The 19,921-nt window shown below is 36.0% G+C and overlaps 1 protein-coding gene across 1 annotated transcript in view; it reads left to right on the forward strand.

Moving 5' to 3' along the window:
- HIVEP2 (HIVEP zinc finger 2) overlaps positions 1 to 19,921 on the forward strand; it is a 91,338-nt gene that overhangs the window by 43,042 nt on the left and 28,375 nt on the right. The window contains exon 2 of the mRNA XM_040449013.1: positions 15,768 to 15,862. The gene's annotated coding sequence lies outside the window, so the exon portion shown is untranslated. The remainder of the gene's footprint in view (positions 1 to 15,767; positions 15,863 to 19,921) is intronic.

The raw sequence follows: 19,921 nt of genomic DNA on the forward strand, positions 1-19,921 counted from the left end.
AAAATTGTGTTCTTTAAATTTTTTTTATCTTTATTTATTTTTGAGAGAGAGACAGAGTGTGAGCGGGGGAGGAACAGAGAGAGAGGGAGACACAGAATCTGAAGCAAGCTCCAGGCTCTGAGCTGTCAGCACAGAGCCCGACGTGGAACTCAAACTCATGAACCACAAGATCATGACCTGAGACAAAGTCGGATGCTTAACCACCTCCCAGGCACCCCTAAATTGTGTTCTTTAAATTATTTACGTGGTGTGAAGAATATAGAAAGTAAGTCAATATGTGCATATTGGATATTGGTCAGTGTTGACTCAAACCCAGAATTGTGGATCCCACACATTTTCTAGCATTTGGATCTATTTGAAAACAAAGATCAAGCTAAAATCATATGTAATTGGTTAATCAAAATGGCATTGAAAATGGTGTTTAGACTCCTATTCATTGTTTAAAGTTTTTGTAACGTTTAGGATAGTTAATGCTTACAAGTAGAGATTGATTTCAGACTTGAAATGCTTTCTGATCAAATGGATTCTAAACTTGTTCAAGTACACATGTCCAAATCTGATTTTATACCCCATGGATGTTCAACAAATAGAAAATATCCATCCAATCCCTTCAATGTGCCGCACAGGATCCGTGTGTAAGATCTGCCAGTGTCAGTCATCTGTGTCCAAGAATATGTCAGATGCAGTTACTGTGTTCACTGCTGAGCCTTGACAGTAGCTGGAAATTTGACCATGTCTCAAAGATAATATAATTTGAGCATATTATTACCGTATTATTCATATGCAATTCCTTAGAGAAGGAAAAATAATTAATGCTTCTCTTGAGTTGTGTTACATGTACCTTTGCTGGTGTATTTATGAAATCCTTTCTTTTCTTGGAATCCATACAGGTGAAAGCTGAAGGAAAAGACAAATATTTGGGGAGTTTCCACATTACTTTTTATGTTCCTGGAACCAATTAGTTTTCACAGTTGTGCTGCCCAAACACTATTGAAATATACAAATAGATTTAATTTTGGAAATGGTTCCCGGCTACATTTATTATGTCTTTTGTAATCATTCCCATTACTGAGGTGTGCATATGTGTGTGTGTTTACATATTAGTAACTGTGAGTACAAGACAATAGGAAAGAAAGGTAGGAATAATACTTGAAGCTAGAAATGATGTTATTGTCAAAATATGCGCCAGGAAGGCCTATGTTCTTTCTAGAGGAAGGCCCCAAATTTATTCTTAGCTTTCTAGCAGGTATTCTAAAAAAGAACACTAAATAGGCTTAAAATGTAGTGTCTATAAAGTCAATTTTCAATAAAAATAAAATTCTTCTTGATACTGACAACAGATAAAATTCTCCCATATATCTTCACTTTAAGTAGACAATTAAAGATTACAAATCACACTTAAATGTTTAATTGCTAAATAAGCTAGAAGAGACACTTTGCTTTGTCCACAGTGGCAAGTGGTGCTTATTTGAGTAACCACTGAATTGGGGAAAAAATGTGGCATAGAATTATCATCAATTTTCTTTGATAAGTTATTGATTAAAACATTGAAAAATCACCTCAATCACTAATGATACCACAAAAAGTGAATATTTAGGCCACTAATAATATTTTCTAAATGTTGATAAAATGAAACATAGCATGACTATTAGACTATTATGCTTTAGGTAGTAATATAGAATTATGAGATATAGTATCTTTAACTATTATGTTCTCTTCCTCATAGAATTCCCCCTTGATCGCATTACCTTTTAAAAATCAATTTATTGAGTACCTACTATGACAGACATCCTGGTTACAACAACCATGATTGGGAAGAAGTTTTGTTTTGGTTTCTGAGTGAAGAAAGAAGAATCAAAAAGGCTAAATAAATTGTCCAAGATTTCACAGCTACCCAGTATTAGAAATGGCACAGGAGTATGATTTCCTGACTCAAAATCCAGTATTCTTTTCATTGCATCTTTTCTCCCTCATCTCAAAAACTTCGTGTATTTTTGTAAAACTGTGTTAAATTATTGCACTCATCTGCTCAGGCTCCCATAACAAAATACCTTAGACTGAGTGGCTTACACAACAAAAATTTAATTCTCACTCTTCCAGAGGCTAGACGTCCAAGATCAAGGTGCTGGCAGAGTTGGTCATATTCTGAGGCCTATTCTCTCGTCTTATAGTTGGCCATCGTCTCACTGTATTCACAGGACCCTTTTCTGGTGTGCATGCAGAGAAAGTGAGAGAATGCTCTCTGATATCTCTTCTTATGAGGACACGATTCCTATGGAATCGGGGCCCCACCCTTACACTCTTAATTACTTCCTTAGAACCCCATCTCTAAATATAGCCCAATGGTGGGCTAGTGCATCAGCATATGAAGCTGGGGGAGATAAAATCCTCACTGCTATGCCTGAGGCCTGCATGATGGTCTCAGTCTAGGCTCAAGGGCTTAGGTTACTACCAGAGCAGGCTTCAGTGAGCCAGTGTCATCCAGTGCAGTCACTTGGCATTCTAGGTTGGCTCTGCACCCTGGTTGCATTTGGAATTGGAATGACCAAGGCACAGGCTAAGTCTCTGAGAACAATTGTAACCCATAAAAATAACAACAGGGGCGCTGCACACAGCAGCGTGTCTGACTTCTCTCTCTCTCTCTGCTCCTCCCCCACTTGTGCTCTGTCTCTCTCTCTCTCAAAAATAAATAAATGTTAAAAAATATATAAAGTTTGTAAAAATAACAATAATAATACTTGAACAATGCCATGTGTCAGTCTACTAAGTGCTTTGGGTTCATTGAATTCATTATGTTTCATTGAATTCTCACAACTGAATGAGGTTGGTAGGTGACATTTAATATTATTACTTACGTTTATACTAAGATTTTTGTGGTCACAGAGCTAGTAAATGCTTGGTTCAAGATTTATTTGAATCCCTTGTAGTTAGCACTTAGATCAGCTTCTTCAAGACTTAGGAATATTCATGAACAACCCCAGGGGTGACTTTTTATAGCTTGAGGACCATTGATGTCATTATTGCCTTCTTCGTCTTGACCATCACTCAGGGCAAAAAAGGTACAAGTTTTGTTGCTAATGTGTTGCCTCAGGGCTTCGAGTTCTAACCCAGGAGTTATCTTTCCTTTCCCTGTGATTTTCACATTTACATATTTGGCATATGTATACATAGAATCAGCATCAAATCTCCCGGTTTTGGTGATTAAAATGACCACTCCATTCAATAAGGAGGTAGGAAAATGAGACTGAAAAAACTAGAGAGAGGTAAAGACTTTTAAGCCTACCTCTTAATCACTTAATTTAATTACTATATTGAGAAGAGATCCTTAAGAAAAGGTAAAGCAGTGAGATGTTTATACTTCCTATTTGGTAAAAAACACACATTTCTGTTAACTTTTTTTCTACCTAAATTTCTAACATAACATCATACTTGCACAGCATTTTTTTTTTTCCTTTGTGTTTGGTAACTGAAAAAGAGCCAGAAATTATAAAACTAATCCTTTTTGAGGTTTTGGGATGCTCAATTTTCTTGAATTCCACTCAGGTTAGTCTGTCAGTTTTGATGGGTTTCTGTGTCCTCCATTGTTGGATATGGTGGTGGACCTGCCAAGATCCCTTCCATGCTCTTTATCTGAGAGTTTATGATGCTCTTTTTCAGTCATGAAGCAAACCTTGTGCTGGACACACACACACACACACACACACACACGGTATGCTCACATTCAATTATTAGTTCATGCATTCATTTGTTTGTATTTATTCACATAATCCTTTTCATCCATTCACACAACTGACAAGTATCTAATGACTTCCTACTCTGTCATCCACATCATCCACTGTCCAATGCCCCATGGGACAAATGGCTGTTAAACTTTCAATATATTTCCAATGTAGTTGAATATATGTATGTTATTTCAATAAGATAAGGAATTCATATTCCAAATATTAACTGATAGTTTGACCTTCTAAAACTCAATGAGAGTCCTAAAATCAATATAGGTCAGTTTTCATGTTTACTATATAAAAGGGATCTGCAGCTGTGCTTTCAAAGAAACAATAAAAAAGAAAACAGTATATAAATTTTTTAAAAATTGTCTTAAATCTACTGTTCATAAAGAGTGGCTTATAGTTTATCATCCTCAGAGTTTTATTGAATAATAAACAATAAATGTAACATTTTGTTGTACTTTTTGGTATACAATAATAATATATTATTTGGATATATTATCAACTTAGATAAATTTTGCATGTATTCTGTTGCAAAATACTCTTTTTGAACAGCCTAATAAGAAATAGCGTTCTTCCTAAGACTGTTAAATGCCTTAAAAACTCAAGACAAATGGATGTTTAAACTCATCAAGCCCTTACCAACTCTGGCTCCCTCTCCTAACCCTCATCAGATGACCAGTCTTCTGCTTTTTTGAGCAGGTTAAAAACATCTTAAGGGAATTTCTCCATTTCTTTTCTCTCAATATAAAAAGTTATCTTCTTCATTATTTCTTCCTTCCTTCCTTCCTTCCAGTCTAAAACAGAAAAGTTTCCTTTCATTCTTCTGAAACTGATCCCTTAATCTGTGCTTTTGAGTGTCCTTTTCTTTTCCACTTTTCCAAGAGTTTATTCCACTAATTATTACCTGTATTTTACCCCCTTAGTTTCTCGTCTCCCTTGTCTTAAAACAAACTTCTTCTCAATCTTGATTCTTTTCAGGCTACACATTTGCAGAAGTTTGCTTAAAAAGAGATGGAAAAAGATGAGCTTATAGTGTGAACTTTCTAAAGTGTCTCTGTGATTGTGGCAATCTGCTCACAACCTCTGTTGGCTCTCATTATCTACCAAATAAAGTTCTTTTATCATCTGCTACCACCTTTCCTTCTCAGCCCTAACTCCCATTGCCTCCATACGGTGAATATTCCAGTCACTGTTTCTTCAACATCCCTTGCTTTTCTCTCTTGCATGGTATGTTCACATTAAATGCCTTTTCTCTTAATCTCTACTTGCCAAATCCTAGCGTTTCAGGGCCTAAGATCATGTTTCTTAAATGCAGCTTTCCCAAGCAATCTTTTTTTTTCTGTGCTCCCATAATATCGTTTTATGCCTCTGTTGTTTTTATAGCTTGTTTATATGGTTTTCTCACCTACTTGACAGTAAGCTCTTTGAAGGCAGGAGTCTTGTCTTACTTATCTTTGAATTCCACACTTGGACATTATTCTTAATTCAATTTTTTTTTTTTTTGGTAAATTTCATTCAAATGGATTTAAATTTCATATATTATAAAATACATATTTTATATAATAATACATGTGTGTTGTAAATAAAACAGTAATGTCTGGATTCAAATCCAAATAAATATGAAATTTACATTCTGAAGATACTGTATTTCATTTCATTAATATATAAAAGCTTTCAAAAACATGTCATTTGATTGAGTGAAAGGGCCTGTAGATGGAATTCTGGAATTGTCTGACAGAATTTGCCCAGTAGGCTATTAGAAACACCTGCTTGAAACTTGAGTATTTTTATAACCTTAAACTTCGTGGGCAATGATATATTCCGAGATGAGGCTGAAAATATGAATGCCATTCAGAGTTTATCAAAGTGCCAGGGGAGTGCCTGAATAACTACATAACAAAGGTCATTTTTAAGGTTTTCTGGTTACTTCCTTTGGGTAAAACATGGCTTCTATTTGAACTACTTACCTCTGTTGAGTCTTACTTGGTTGTTCAAGTCCTTTTTGATCAGATGTTTTCTTAAACTCTGACAATAACTGAGATACAGGATATTTACTGTGTGCTAACATTATGTCCACTTCCGAAGTCTATGTTCCTCACTGATCCAGGGACAGTACTAAGTCAAGATGTGCTCTGGATTTACCGAGGTTGTACACCTCTACATTGACACATGGATCAGTTTCCTCACTCTGTAAAAATTTTCTAGAGAGGAGATAGAATTGATTATTTCAGCTGCTCAGTTATTAGAGGCAGATAGCTCCCATCTATTTAGGTTATACGCTATGTACTAGGCCTTGCCTTAATTTCTTTTTTGGGGAGGTCTATTGTATGCAGACCACATGTAGGGAGACTGAGGACGTTTTTTCTCCACACACCTGAGAATCAGTTGTAGCATGAGATATGGAATGCAATTCAAGCTTTTAGTTGTGCATTCATTACTTTTGGTATTATCTCCATTGACATGGGGTAGGGGGTTCTACTGTGAGAGATGGATTTTCCTCCAGGGAAGGTTAGCCTGTTTTATGCATACTTATGAAAGAAGTATTTTGTGATTTATTTTCTCCATTCTTTTTATTTACATAATCCAAAATTAACGTTGGCCTTTATGCTAATCTTGGCACATCCAGGAGTAAAAGGAAAATTTGAGAAGGAATCATTACCTTATTTATGTACACCTGTAGCAACCAAAGAATAAACATAAGCACTTTGTAAAAGATAAAACTTCAGGAAATAGTACATTGGAATTTTGACTTCGTTGTTATATTTCTTATTAGAGTAAAGTAGCCAAATAGTCCTCCTTTGGTTTAATTCTCCAAATATTTAGTTAGAGTAAATATTTAAAATAGCTTAGCAAGAACCTACCATAATAACATTGAGGATAGAGGGAACTGAATAGAGGGAACTGAAAGGAAGGGGAAGAAACATAAGAATTGGAATATAAAAATAAAAATGTATCACAACTGAGAAAATAAAAAAATTCTTTGAATTCAATTATAATTAACATAGAAATTATATTAGTTTCATGCATACAATATAATGACTCAATAGTTCTATACATTACTCTGTACTCATTGTGATAAGTGTATTCTTAATTGCCTTCATGTATTTCACCCATCCCCCCACCCACCACCCCTCTGGTAACCATCAGTTTGTTCTCTATAGTTAAGAGTCTATTTTTTGGTTTGTCTCTTTTTTTCTTTGATTATTTGTTTGGTTTCTTAGATTCCACATATGAATGAAATTATATGGTCTATGTCCTTTTCAGACTTATTTAATGTAGCATTATACCTTCTAGATCCATTCATGTGGTTGCAATGGGAAAGGTTTCATTCTTTTTTATGGCTGAGTAGTAGTCCATTTTGTATATATATCACATCTTCTTTTCTTTATCTATTCATCTATTGATGGACATGTGGGTTGCATCCATAGCATGGCTATTGTAAATAATGCTGTTCTAAACATAGGGGTGCATATATCTTTTCGAATTAGTGTTTTCATATTCTTTAGGTAAATATCTAGTTGTGGAGTCACTGGATCATATGGTAGTTCTATTTTTAATTTTTTGACAAACTTCCATACTGTTTTCCACAGAGGCTGCACCAGTTTGCATTTTCACCAGCAATGCATGAAGGTTCCTTTTCCCCCACATCTTCATCAACACTTGTTGTTTCCTGTGGTTTTGATTTTAGCCATTTTGACAGATGTGAGGTGATGTCTCATTGTCTTTTTGATTTGTATTTCCCTGATGATTAGTGATGTTGAGCATCTTTCCTGGTGTCTGTTGGCCATCTGGATGTCTTCCTTGGAGAAATATCTGTTCATGTCTTCTGCCTATTATTTAATTGGATTATTTGTGGTTTTTGTTTTGTTTTGTTTTGTTTTGTTTTGAGTTGTATTAGTTCTTTGTATATTTTGGATACTAACTTTTTATCGGGTATATCATTTGCAAATACCTTTTCCCATTCCATAGGTTGTCTTTTAGTTTATTCATAGTTTCCTTTGCTATACAGATGCTTTTTATTTTGATGTAGTCCCGATAGTTTATTTTTGCTTTTGTTTCCCTTGCCTTGGGAGACATTTCTAGGAAAATGTTGCTATGGCTGATGTCAGAGAAATTACTGCCTGTGCTCTCTTCTAGGATTTTTATAGTTTCACGTCTCGCATTTAGGTCTTTAATCCATTTTGAGTTTATTTTTGTGTGTGGTGTGAGAATGTGGTCCACTTCCTTTTGCATGTAGCTGTTCCACTTTCCCAACACCATTTGTTGAAGAAACTGTCTTTTGCTCATTGCATATTCTTGCCTCCTTTGTCGAAGATTAATTGACCATATAATCATGGGTTTATTTTTGAGCTCTGTGTTCTGTTCCTTGATCTATGTGTTATTTTTGTGTCAGTACCATACTGTTTTGATTACTACAGTTTTGTAATATATCTTGAAATGTGGTATTGTGATAGCTCCAGTTTTGTTCTTCTTTTTTAAGATTGCCTTGGGTATTTGGGGACTTTTGGGGTACTATACAAATTTTAGGATTGTTTATTGTTGTTCTGTGAAAAATGCTGTTAGTATTTTGATAAGTATTGCATCAAATCTGTAAGTGACTTGGGTAGTGTGGATGTTTTAACAATATTTGTTCTTCCTGTTCATGAGCATGGAATATCGTTCCATTTGTTGTGTTGTCTTCAATTTCTTTCATCCGTATTTTGTAGTTTTCAGAGTAGAGGTCTTTCACCTCTTTGGTTAAATTTATTCCTAAGATTTTTTTTTTTTTTGGTGCAAGAAACCAGGTAAGAAATAAAAGGTATCCAAATTGGAAAGAAAGAAGTAAAATTCACAATTTTCAGATGACATGATACTGCATATAGAAAACCCTAAAGACTCTACAAAGAAACTATGAGGATTGATAAATGAATTCAGTAAGGTCACAGGATACAAAATCAATATAGAGAAATCCATTGCATTTCTAAAAAGAAAAGAAATTCATTGCATTTCTATACACTAATAATGAAGAGGCAGAAAGAGAAATTAAGAAAGGAGTCCCATTTAAAGTTGCACCAAAAAGAATATTTTTAATTAAACAAAACATCTAATTGGCCCTGCCCTTTTTTAAAAACAAGACAGCATACACCATTCTGCCAGAGAAGTAATAATTGTGCACATAGGGTTGTCATATCACCATGGACCTCCTTGGTGAAGTTTTGGTATGATGAACCAAAGGACTTACCTCCATTGGCTGTCAGTGAGAGAGCTAACCTTGCTTGAGAGAAGATGATCTCATAATTTGACTTAAAATATTTACTTTAAAAAGTTTTTTTTATTATAAGAACATCAGAAGCTTGATAATGGAAAACAGCTTATGCTGGAAAATAGTTGAGACTTCAAAATATATATTTTTTTAAATACTAAATGATGGACTACTTGTAGAAATTGATTTTTTTTAATTTTTTTTAATGTTTATTTATTTTTGAGACAGAGAGAGACAGAGCATGAATGGGGGAGGGTCAGAGAGAGGGAGACACAGAATCTGAAACAGGCTCCAGGCTCTGAGCTGTCAGCACAGAGCCCGACGCGGGGCTCAAACTCACGGACCGCGAGATCATGACCTGAGCCGAAGTCGGCCACTTAACCAACTGAGCCACCCAGGCGCCCCAGAAATTGATTCTTTTGACAACTAATTTGCCAACCATTTACTCATTTTGGAAAAGTTAAATTTTTTCATTGAATTTATTTTCTGTAAAAATTAATAATTCAATGGGAACATTGGTTTTTAGCTACTGTTATTTATGTTTCCTTGGCTGATTAGTTTGAAATTAGGGATGATAAATGTCTTCACTCATTCTAAGTTCAATATTATTTATTCTTCCATTTTCATTCCTTTCAATCAGTTTCTGCAATAAGGCAAGATTAGTAAACATTCAATAAGAGGAAGTAGTATGGAGAGTGGGAAATAATTGACTTGAAAGTTTGAAGACTTAAACAATAGCCCAAAGCCATCATTATGACCTGTATTAAGCAGGTCTTTTGAGTTCTCTAGTTTTCACCTCTTTCTTCTGTTAGTTGGCTGATGGACTAGATGATTTCTAAAACGTTTCACAGTACTTAACACTCCCTGTATGATTTAGAATGGACTCAAAACTTAATGGTCATAGAAGTGGAGAGTTATAGATTTGCTCCTAAAACAAGTTAGTTAGATACATCTTATTTGATGTCAAATATGTCGTCAAGAAAACAAATCTCTGTTGCAACTGTGATCTTGGAAAATGTGACATGTGCTTAGGAACACATGTGGGGAGAATTTTGCATGGCCAATACCAGATGATCACAGCCCAGATGCAGAGTACGGACTAGAGAGCACTATTCAATACTGAATCATCAAAGAAAGATTAAATTATGTTCAGGAGACTGTAATTAACTCGTGGAGAAGGCTAATGTACTTTGGAAAATAATCACTAGCAGATGTTAAAACAAAAATTATTTTCTCTGTGGTCTTTACCTAACCATAAGGTTGTATTAACTAGGACACCTTACTCCTAAGCAACCCCATGAGCTAACATTTCACCACACTACAAGTATATGCAACCAGAGAGAAACTGAAATGCTAGAGGCTTATATTTTTATCTCTTCAGACAAGTGTTTTTATCTCCCAACCTAACATTGAGAACTGTGTGCTTTTGTATATTATCATGCATAGTTTTCTTTAAAGATTTACTCAGTGTCATATCCTCTCTAAACCTTTCCTAATTCTCTTGATAGGATTGACAATCCCCTCTTCTACGGTCTCACTATACTGTGTTTATATTTATGACAAAGCACCCAAACATTTTGTTGAACTTATTTGTTCACAAATGTCTTCCTGCTAGGCTCTGAAGTCTTAAATAGAGAGCTTCCATTTTTCTTTATGTCTTCTGTAAACTTACCCCATTTTCTGGCACATAGTAAGCATCAATAAATGCCCCAAAGTGTCAGGAAATGGTCAAAACACCTAGTTAAGAAGACTTAAGTTACAATCACTTATTCACGTGTACCTACTTTTTTGGTTGTTTTTAGTCCTTTTAATTTGCACAGTGTTTTATCTTGTATCTTGTCGCTGCTCCAGCGCCAACTACCTGCTGAGAAGCAGCAATAGACCACAGGTAGCTCTGGGTTCATTTTTACAAGCATTTTCTAGAACCAGAACGCTAAATGAAAGGACAAAATCGGCGAATTTGACTCAGTTTGCCCTAACTTCCTCTTGTGGAAACTCTCCTTTCCCACACACACCTTTTTGACTTCTCAGAGCCTCTGCCTCGCCCCAGTAATGAATTGCCCCATGTTCCAAACAGGACTACCTTTTCCCGTTCCTGTTTGAATCTCTTTAAACCCTTTTTCTTCCTGTTTACATTCCAAACCTAGCTCTAAGCATCACCTTCATATCCAGACTCTTTCCAAAGACCTAAGCTTATAGTCATCATACCGATCAAAGTGTGTGTGTGTGTGTGTGTGTGTGTGTGTGTGTGTGTGTTTGTGGTATCGTCACAAATACACATCTGTGTCTGCCTTCCCTGCCACCTTCCAGACACACCTCTTACCTTGCCACTCCAGGCACTCCAAAGTGGAACCAGGCGTCCATTCAGAGACTTATTTTTTTGTAGTGGGGAAAAGATGCCGCTCTTCAAAAACCTGGGGAGGAATTAAAGTGTTATCTTGAACATGCGTTTCTCTTTAAGTACCCTTCTCCCATCTTTACCCACCACTTTGGAATTTCCTTTACTACTATTAAATATGAGTATCTCTTCTCTAGTATGTGAAGAGCAGTGTTCATTCTTTTACACGTCATATTTAAACACTACTTTTAAATGAGAAATAATACAAGGATCATATCTTGTTTCCAGTCCTATTTGCCATTTTTCATAGAGTTGATGTGAATAATAATCATTTTTAATTGTGACAACTCTCACCGAAACTGAAACTGGTTTCTTTTATCAGCTCTTCTACTAAAATTATGATCTCCTGTGCATTTGTTTAACCTCAGGAAAAAAATCAAGGAAGGTACTTATGTTTGCACAAGAAGTTTGCCAATGAAATCTTTTGCAAGATTCATCTACAAGTCATATTAAACCTTTAAGCCATAAATTGTCTTAGAATAATTTGGAAGAACAGAAAATTGAAATAATAAAGAATCTAACAATGGACATTTTAAAACATTATCTGTCTATTAGTCATCTATCTATCATCTTTCTGTCTATCGTCCATTATCATAGCTCAATGTATTCCTTGCTTAGCTTAGTGACAATAGCTTGTAGGGATCTAAGAATAAATATCTAATGCTAAGGTGTTTTTTTAAGAGTAGAAAGGTTGAGAAACCACTGGGATAGAAATGATAATGTTCACATTTTCCAAGTGTCTGTTACAACTTAGAGATAGGGGAATTGGAAAATATTTTTAAGGAACTCTCCTATAAGCCAGCAGGTGTCAGAAAAATCAGTCTGTACTTTGTTAGTAAAGTGAAAGATAATTTTCACCCCATATTTATGAATATATTTTAAATGACTTGAGGAAATTTAACAAGATCTGTTAACACTATTTCCTGAAATAAAATTGTTAACTTTATTAAATATTAAGGTTTCACTGCTTGATGATTTCTGGTGAGTCGAATAACCTAAAAGTAAAGTTAAAGAAATGAAAATCTCTCTTCATTTATTCCATTGTTTAAGAGTATACTGTGTGAACTCTTGATTTCTCGGGAACAGAAACATAAGGTGTCATACCACATTCTCAAGAGCTATTTGAGGAAAGATTTTTCTTATATTTTGATAAGTACACTGAGGCACAAAAACTCACTGAAAATTAATGGAAAAATAATGGAAAAATAATTTCCTGAGATGGTTATCGTCGTGTCTTTATTTTAATAGTAGTAACTGCCTCCCTTGTGGAGGCCATCACTGCATCTAAATTTTATTTTATTTTATTTTTTACATTTTTAAAAATTTATTTTTGATAGAGAGAGACAGAGCACAAGTGGGGGAGGGGCAGAGAGAGAGAAAGACACAGAATCTGAGAAGGCTCCCGGCTCCGAGCTGTCAGCACAGAGCCTGACACGGGGCTCAAAGTCACAAACCGCGAGATCATGACCTGAGCCAAAGTTGGACAGTTAACCTTCTGAGCCACCCAGGCGCCCCCATTACTGCGTCTAATTTGCAACAACATTATTTGTGTAAAATCATCGAAGTTAGTTTCGTATCTTTCACGTTAATATCATCCAGCTCTTTGCTTTAGAATCACACTAATTAACTGGAAGTTTCTGTAAGGTAAAATATAATCGCAATATCATTGCCATTGATTTTTGGTTCTCCCAGGGAAAACCAAACATTTAAGGGGTCATGGATTTTAAGTCATGAGACAAAGAGAAATTTTGAATCTTCTTATTGAATGAAAAGAGGGATCTTCGGTAATCTAAAATTCCATATGTATGCACATGGCATGAGATAAGGGTTTCCTATTTCCAGTAGCCATAGTTCTGGAAGGTTAACACTGGAAGAGCAGAGTCATTGCCCTATCACAGCTTGTCTGAGAGATATGCTTGTGCTCCATTTTGCCTGTGAAAGCTGTTGGCAAGAACAATGATTTCTGGGATTGGGAACGGGTGGGTGCCTGTCTATAGTTGAAACTCCGTTGGAAGGGCTGGGTGTCAGTGCTGGCCTTCTGAGGGTTACTTTCTCCTTCTCCCTTCTTACCTGTTAGTTCGGTGACTCAGATTGCCAATCATAGGTAGTCACCAAATGCTGCAAGTTATTGTTCCCTATAAATAGCTATATCTGTAGACTCTTGGCCCATTTATGTCGTGGGTGAATTTTGCTCAGGGTGCAAAATACTTCAGTGATTTATTAATTTTTTTCCCTGAGGGATGCCATGCTTTTCTTTACATTAGGTCATAATGCCAAAGTATAGTGTTACTTTTTTTCCCCCAGAGGTGCTATTTGATTTAACTTTTTTTTGATTTGTTTAACTATTGTTTAATAACTATTAGCTATTTGATTTGTTTAACTTTTTCCCCCCAGAGGTGCTATTTGATTTGTTAAAAATATATAGAATTTACATGTCTTATAGATTATGTCTTTTGTTGTATGTCTTATAGACTATATATGTCTTTTATTTTTTTTTTTTTCAGTGCTTAATCAATCATGCTCTTTGGCTTTGATGAAGCTTTCAATTTTGAGAGTAGTAGAGCTTGTCAGGTGTCATTTTAAGTTACCAGCAAATGGTTGATTTGAGGCAAGAAGAACATGGTTTAAAAATGAAAATAAATCTAGCATGTGCTTAATAATTTGTCCTTTGCAGTAACAGAATTTTATCTGACCACCCACATTCATCTGGCTGCTGACGACGTCCTTGCTTCAGTTGCAGAAGCTATTTTTGTACCTTTTGTGTCTTTTGAGGAACCAAGTGGGCCTGCTTGCTTATAATGATTCATGTCTCAAAGTGCGCAGGGTGTCCTAAAGTGCTACAGCAGTGATGTGGAAAGGGGGACAGGGAAGTTAAAGCAAACTACTTCCTTTAAGCACTTTGAATGCTCCCATGAAGTGGGACTGGGTTTAGGCACATTTTGCCGTGTCTTGAATCTGCAGTCCTTCCTATGAGACAGTAATTTGTCTGGAAGAAAAAGCAATATTTTTAAAAATGAACAAATATACAATAACCATCTAAGGATAGTGTCACAATATTTTTATGTGGGCCTTGTGTACTGGGAGATAAACCCTCTTAAGATGGTTCATTGATTACTCTATTTGGAGCAAGTAGTTTGACTGACTTTCCATGCATTTCTTTGGATCAGAGCTGGGTAAATATTAATTCTAAGTATGAGAAAGTCCCTTTCTTTATTTCTTGTTAAGTCTCAGGATTTTACTTTGGTTGGTTTTGGCTTCCTATTTCAGAAATTAATTTTAGCACAGAACATAACATTGCTGAAATAAACTATAGAGAAGAATTCGCTATGAGGTTATCTGAGACTTCATCCTGTGGAGTTTAGCAGCTGATGCACCAAAAGAAGTTTCCTGAGAATCTCAGCTTTAAGGCAGAACTGTGTCAGGCACTGTCATGGCATAATTTCTAGTTCCAATATTTTAAGTTATAACTCTACCATTATTTTCCTGATTGCCTCTACTTTTGTTGGTATAGACAATTCTTTTTTTTAAATTTTGTTCAATGTTTATTCATTTTTGAGAGAGAGAGACAGACAGCACAAGTGGGGTAGGGGAAGAGAGAGAGAGAGAGAGAGAGAGATGCAGAAACTGAAGCAGGTTCCAGGCTGTGAGCTGTCAGCACAGCCTGATGTAGGGCTTGAACTCAGGAGCCATGAGGAGCCATGAGATCATTACCTGAGCCAAAGTCGGACGCTTAACCAACGGAGCCACCCAGGTGCCTCTTTAAATTTTTTTTTAATGTTATTTTGAGAGACAGAGCATGAGCAGGGGAGGAGCAGAGAGAAGGAGACACAGAATCCAAAGCAGGCTCCAGGCTCAGTCCACACAGAGTCCGACGCGGGGCTTGAATTCACGAACCGTGAGATCATGACCTGAGTCGAAGTCATGCGCTCAACTGACTGAGCCACCAGGCACCCCAGCAATTCTCTTTTTTTTTTTTTCAACGTTTATTTATTTTTGGGACAGAGAGAGACAGAGCATGAACGGGGGAGGGGTAGAGAGAGAGGGAGACACAGAATCGGAAACAGGCTCCAGGCTCTGAGGCATCAGCCCAGAGCCCTACGCGGGGCTCGAACTCCCGGACCGCGAGATCGTGACCTGGCTGAAGTCGGACGCTTAACTGACTGCGCCACCCAGGCGCCCCAGCAATTCTCTTTTAATACAAGTACTTGTTCAAAAGAGTTAAACTATGTTAAAAGAAAGGAAATTGTTTTCTTCGGGGCAAAAAAAATGTCTTCTTGAGAGATCCACTTCCAAATTTTCTTTCCTCAAGGAAAGCAGTTTCTGTGAATGAAGAATAAGCATGCCTATTAAGTTGACTACAAGTGTTATCATTTAAAAAACCTTCTTGTTCATCTTTTAGGTTTCCAGAAGTTATGCATGAGTTCCTGTGAGGAGAGTCGGCACCGTGGAAGACATAGATGGTTGTGATACAGTTTTTTGATATGTGGATAACAGGTTAATAACTAAAACTTTTTATTTTATTCCATTGTTTTTGCATTGACCTTGAAAGGCAATTTTGGCCTACTTTGTACCCATATGTAAGCCAACTTTGTCATTAAATCTGGGAGGAAACAGTGTATACACGCCATTTAGAGAGAAAAGTGTTGTGAAGGTTTTGTCTTGTTTTCCAAACCAGTTTTAATTACAATTCTCTTAATTGAGATAGCTGCATTTAAGAGCATTTCTTTCTTGCAAAGTTTATTTTCATATTAAATTCTACTTAGGGAACCCTAATTACTTTGGCTGTGTAATGGGGAAAATAAAATCACGACTGTGAAAAAAAATTGCAAAAAAACTTTAGAACAAAATATTGAAAGTAGTGGGCTACAGTCAAAATAAGTTAAAAAAAACCTTGACTAAATATGCAAACTATGCAAATATCTGCAATCATGCCCTCAGTGTAGCCAGTGTGGAAAAAATCCAGTTCAGTTTTCCATTAGGTCTTAAATATCAAATTGGATTTTAATGTATGTCAAGTTAGAGGGTGATCATCAAAATATTTTTACTTTTCTCCAAAAGTTCTCTGGATTGCTTGGCAGGGTTTTATATAATATACAGTACCCTGCTCATATTGACAACTTGCTTATTTTAGGGAGAACTAAGGTTGTTATGGGGATTTTTACTAATAAAAGAAGCATTTATAATGAATTTGGCTCTCAGGATGGTGCCTTTTTTTAATCATCCTGTGGAAATAAGTCTGTATTCAGCTGGACTCTGGCAATGGCCATGGCTTTTTTGTAGATCCTTCTTTCCCTTATCCAGTCCTGTGTGGTAGCGATTTGTGGGACCATCACTGTGCTCTGAGACACTTGTGTATTTCTTAAAATATTTGGTAATTGATCTCTGGCATTTTAAAAGCAAATAGATGGAAATGGTCTCTAAAATGCAATTCAGTAATCACTATTTGAAGATGTATATGTTTGTTTATAAGCATAATACCCCCCAATTCTCAAAAAAGGGCCAAATAACCATTTTAATTTTTCTAAATGTTTTACTATTAAAATTTTAGAAGTAGAGAGGCCGTGTTTGTTACCAGTCGTGTTATACCGTTATTATTTAGGATGTTATTATTTAATGCTCTCTTGACTTTTGCCACCACTCAAGTAATGATTAATTTCCTGAGGTAAAGCTTTTTTGTAAGATAGTGTTTTCCTAAGCAAAAGATCCCAGATTGACAACCGTGGATACTGTAAGCCTTTATTCATCTACAGAGCAAGCTTGCCTTCCTGCCAATCCCACCCAGCTGTTATCCTGAAGAGACCTCTGTTGAGGTCTATACGGGAGGCTGTTGCTGTGCCTTTGCTTTCAAGGCCTGTCTGAGGAAATTATTTAACTGGGTGCCAAATTTATTTGAGTGGGACTGTGAAGAGTAGCCAAAGGAGAGGGCACACTTTTAGAGAAATGGCAGCTTTTCCATGGAATAGCCATGCGGAGGATAATATCTTTTTCAACACTGTCCCCCTCTGAAAAATGTGCTTAAGCTGCCAGACAATGCCTGTCTTGACTGCCTCAAAGACTCCTACGGGCTGGGGCACTATCCACAGGAAACCCCAGAGTCCTATCCTCCAACAAAACAGCTCACTCCTTTCGCAGCACTCAAAGACATTGGGAAAATTTTAAATGTGAATGTGAAATCGCGTTTGGAATATCTCTCCTTTGTTGGCAATGGGTGCCAAAAATGACTCTGCGTGGGTTTGGTTACCATAAAAAGAAATCTCACAGAATGAAATAACCGACTGGGTTTGTTTTTTTTGTTTTTTTGTTTTTTGTTTTCCGTAGGAGGATTGCTCTAATATTACATTTTGAAACATATCAATCGATTGGGAAAACTGGAAATTTATACTTTTAACATATAGTTAGGGAATATGAAAAATGAAATGTATCTATGCGGTGATAAAGAAGTAATGTAGTATAATTAACCACGTTACTGTGGATTTTATAGCACCAAGTAGATCTATATTGGGAAAATGCAACTAAAGCTGCTGATTTTTGTATGAGGGTGCATTTGATGGGTTGTAATAAAATTACGAAACTAAAATAGCCCAAAGAAACTATTTCCTTATTACTTAGCATTTAAACAATAAAATGCAAGCTTAGGCATTTGCCGTTGTTGGTAGACTTAGATTGCTCCGTAAAAGGATCACCCAACAAAAAAAGACGAATGTCTTTGTCACATCTTGGATTCAATTTTGAAAGCCTTAAGATTTTAAAAGTGAATTTCTTCTCCCTGATTGTAAGCTGAGGAAAGCAGTAAAGAGACTTTTGAACACCCCCCAAGCCTGTTTGGTTTTAAAGAGACAAACATGTTATGCCCAGTAAAAGATCTAGGGTGAACCCAATTTACACTGCGGATTTTTTTCCATTTCCAAGATAAAGCAGGTGTGGACAAGAGATTAACGGGAAATGTCCACATTTTTTTTTAATGGTTAAAGAATACGATCAGTATATTCCTCAAAAGACCCAGCACTCATGTTTTCTCTCTTCTGTTTTTCTCCATATGCCTCAGAAATTGCAAAAGGAAAGTGATTTTATGGATAGCAGTTAGTTGAAGCCTCTCCAAGGCTGGTGTTGAAGAGAAATACTATATTCTCAAACATGTTTAAAATCTGATGTAAATGTTTCACGTGAAGTAGGAATAATTTCCAATTCCCTCGTGATATTCTTAAGCTTTTCACTGAAGCAAAAAGTTCAGAGGTCCAGCCCAGAGACCAGAGGGAGACCAGAGGGATCGATCCGCAGTACTGGGATCCTGGGACTTCTAGCTCAGACACAGAGGAGCTTTTCCTGTATGACCAGGAGGAGAAAGCGTGGCTCAAGCGATCATCCAGTTTCATGATAAAATGGTAGGACAGCTTAGGTAGGCTTGTCTTAGAAGTTTAAAAAGAAGTTTTCCTGACAGAAGCTATTTGCATAATTGAGTCAATGTATTTTTTTACTGGGATCAAAGTTTTGAATTTAAAAAATTGTCCAGATAATAAATGCTATTAGAATATAAGATGATCCTATGTGAATATCAGCAAACTTGAGTTTTTAAATAAAACAGTAGATTTGCCTTTTTCTGATTAGGCTCTTTTTCTGAAATTTAAATCCCACAGTTAACTAAATGTCCTAGATGATTTTTGTTCTGGCCATTAAATATCAGCTTTTAAATCCTACGTATGTAACTTTTCTTCATCTTTTGGTCCATTCTTTAAAAAAAAAATTTTTTTTAATGTTTATTCATTTTTGAGGGAGAGAGAGAGAGAGAGAGAGAGACAGAGCATGAGTGGGGGAGGGGCAGAGAGAGAGGGAGACACTGAATCTGAATCAGGCTCCAGGCTCAGAGCTGTCAGCACAGAGACTGGCGCGGGGCTTGAACCCACGAACCACGAGATCACGACCTGAGCTGGAGTCGGACGCTTAACCGACTGAGCCACCCAGGCACCTCTCTTCTGGTCCATTCTTTAACAGCAAAATGTTATTGCCTTTGTAAGAATCTAGTTTGGTGCATCTCTTTTTTTAAGGATATGTTCTTAGTGAATAAGAATTGTACATATGTTGTTTAGGGTGTAATGGTTATAATTTATTACTATAAACCGCAGAAATTAAATCTGCCTGATTTACAAACATATTACCTCATTGCTAAATGAAAACATTATAATCTATTTAATTACTAAATATATTATTCCAGTCTTGTTTTTCACAAAATTTTATGTAATTATTTAACTTAAAGTTCGTGGTTTAAGCAAAATTATATATTCTGTGTAAACCAATGAATGGGAAGTGAACGTAGGCCTCATTTTCACTTGTCAGGTTCTTACTTTCTTAAAATGTAATGCTTTCTAAGGAACAAAATAAAACAATTGTTTGTCATGATAGTTTATCATGTTCTAACAAGGAGTTGTCCTTACTATACTGTTCTTAATACTTTAACATAAGTACTTATGTTAGTACTTTAATATAAGATTGTGTACCTTATTTAAATTAATGGATTTGTGTGATTTCTAGGAAGTGGGATTTAGAAAGAATTTTTTT

This window comes from Herpailurus yagouaroundi, unplaced genomic scaffold (assembly GCF_014898765.1).
Source record: "Herpailurus yagouaroundi ecotype Mexico unplaced genomic scaffold, PumYag 198, whole genome shotgun sequence".
Taxonomy (NCBI): domain Eukaryota; kingdom Metazoa; phylum Chordata; class Mammalia; order Carnivora; family Felidae; genus Herpailurus; species Herpailurus yagouaroundi.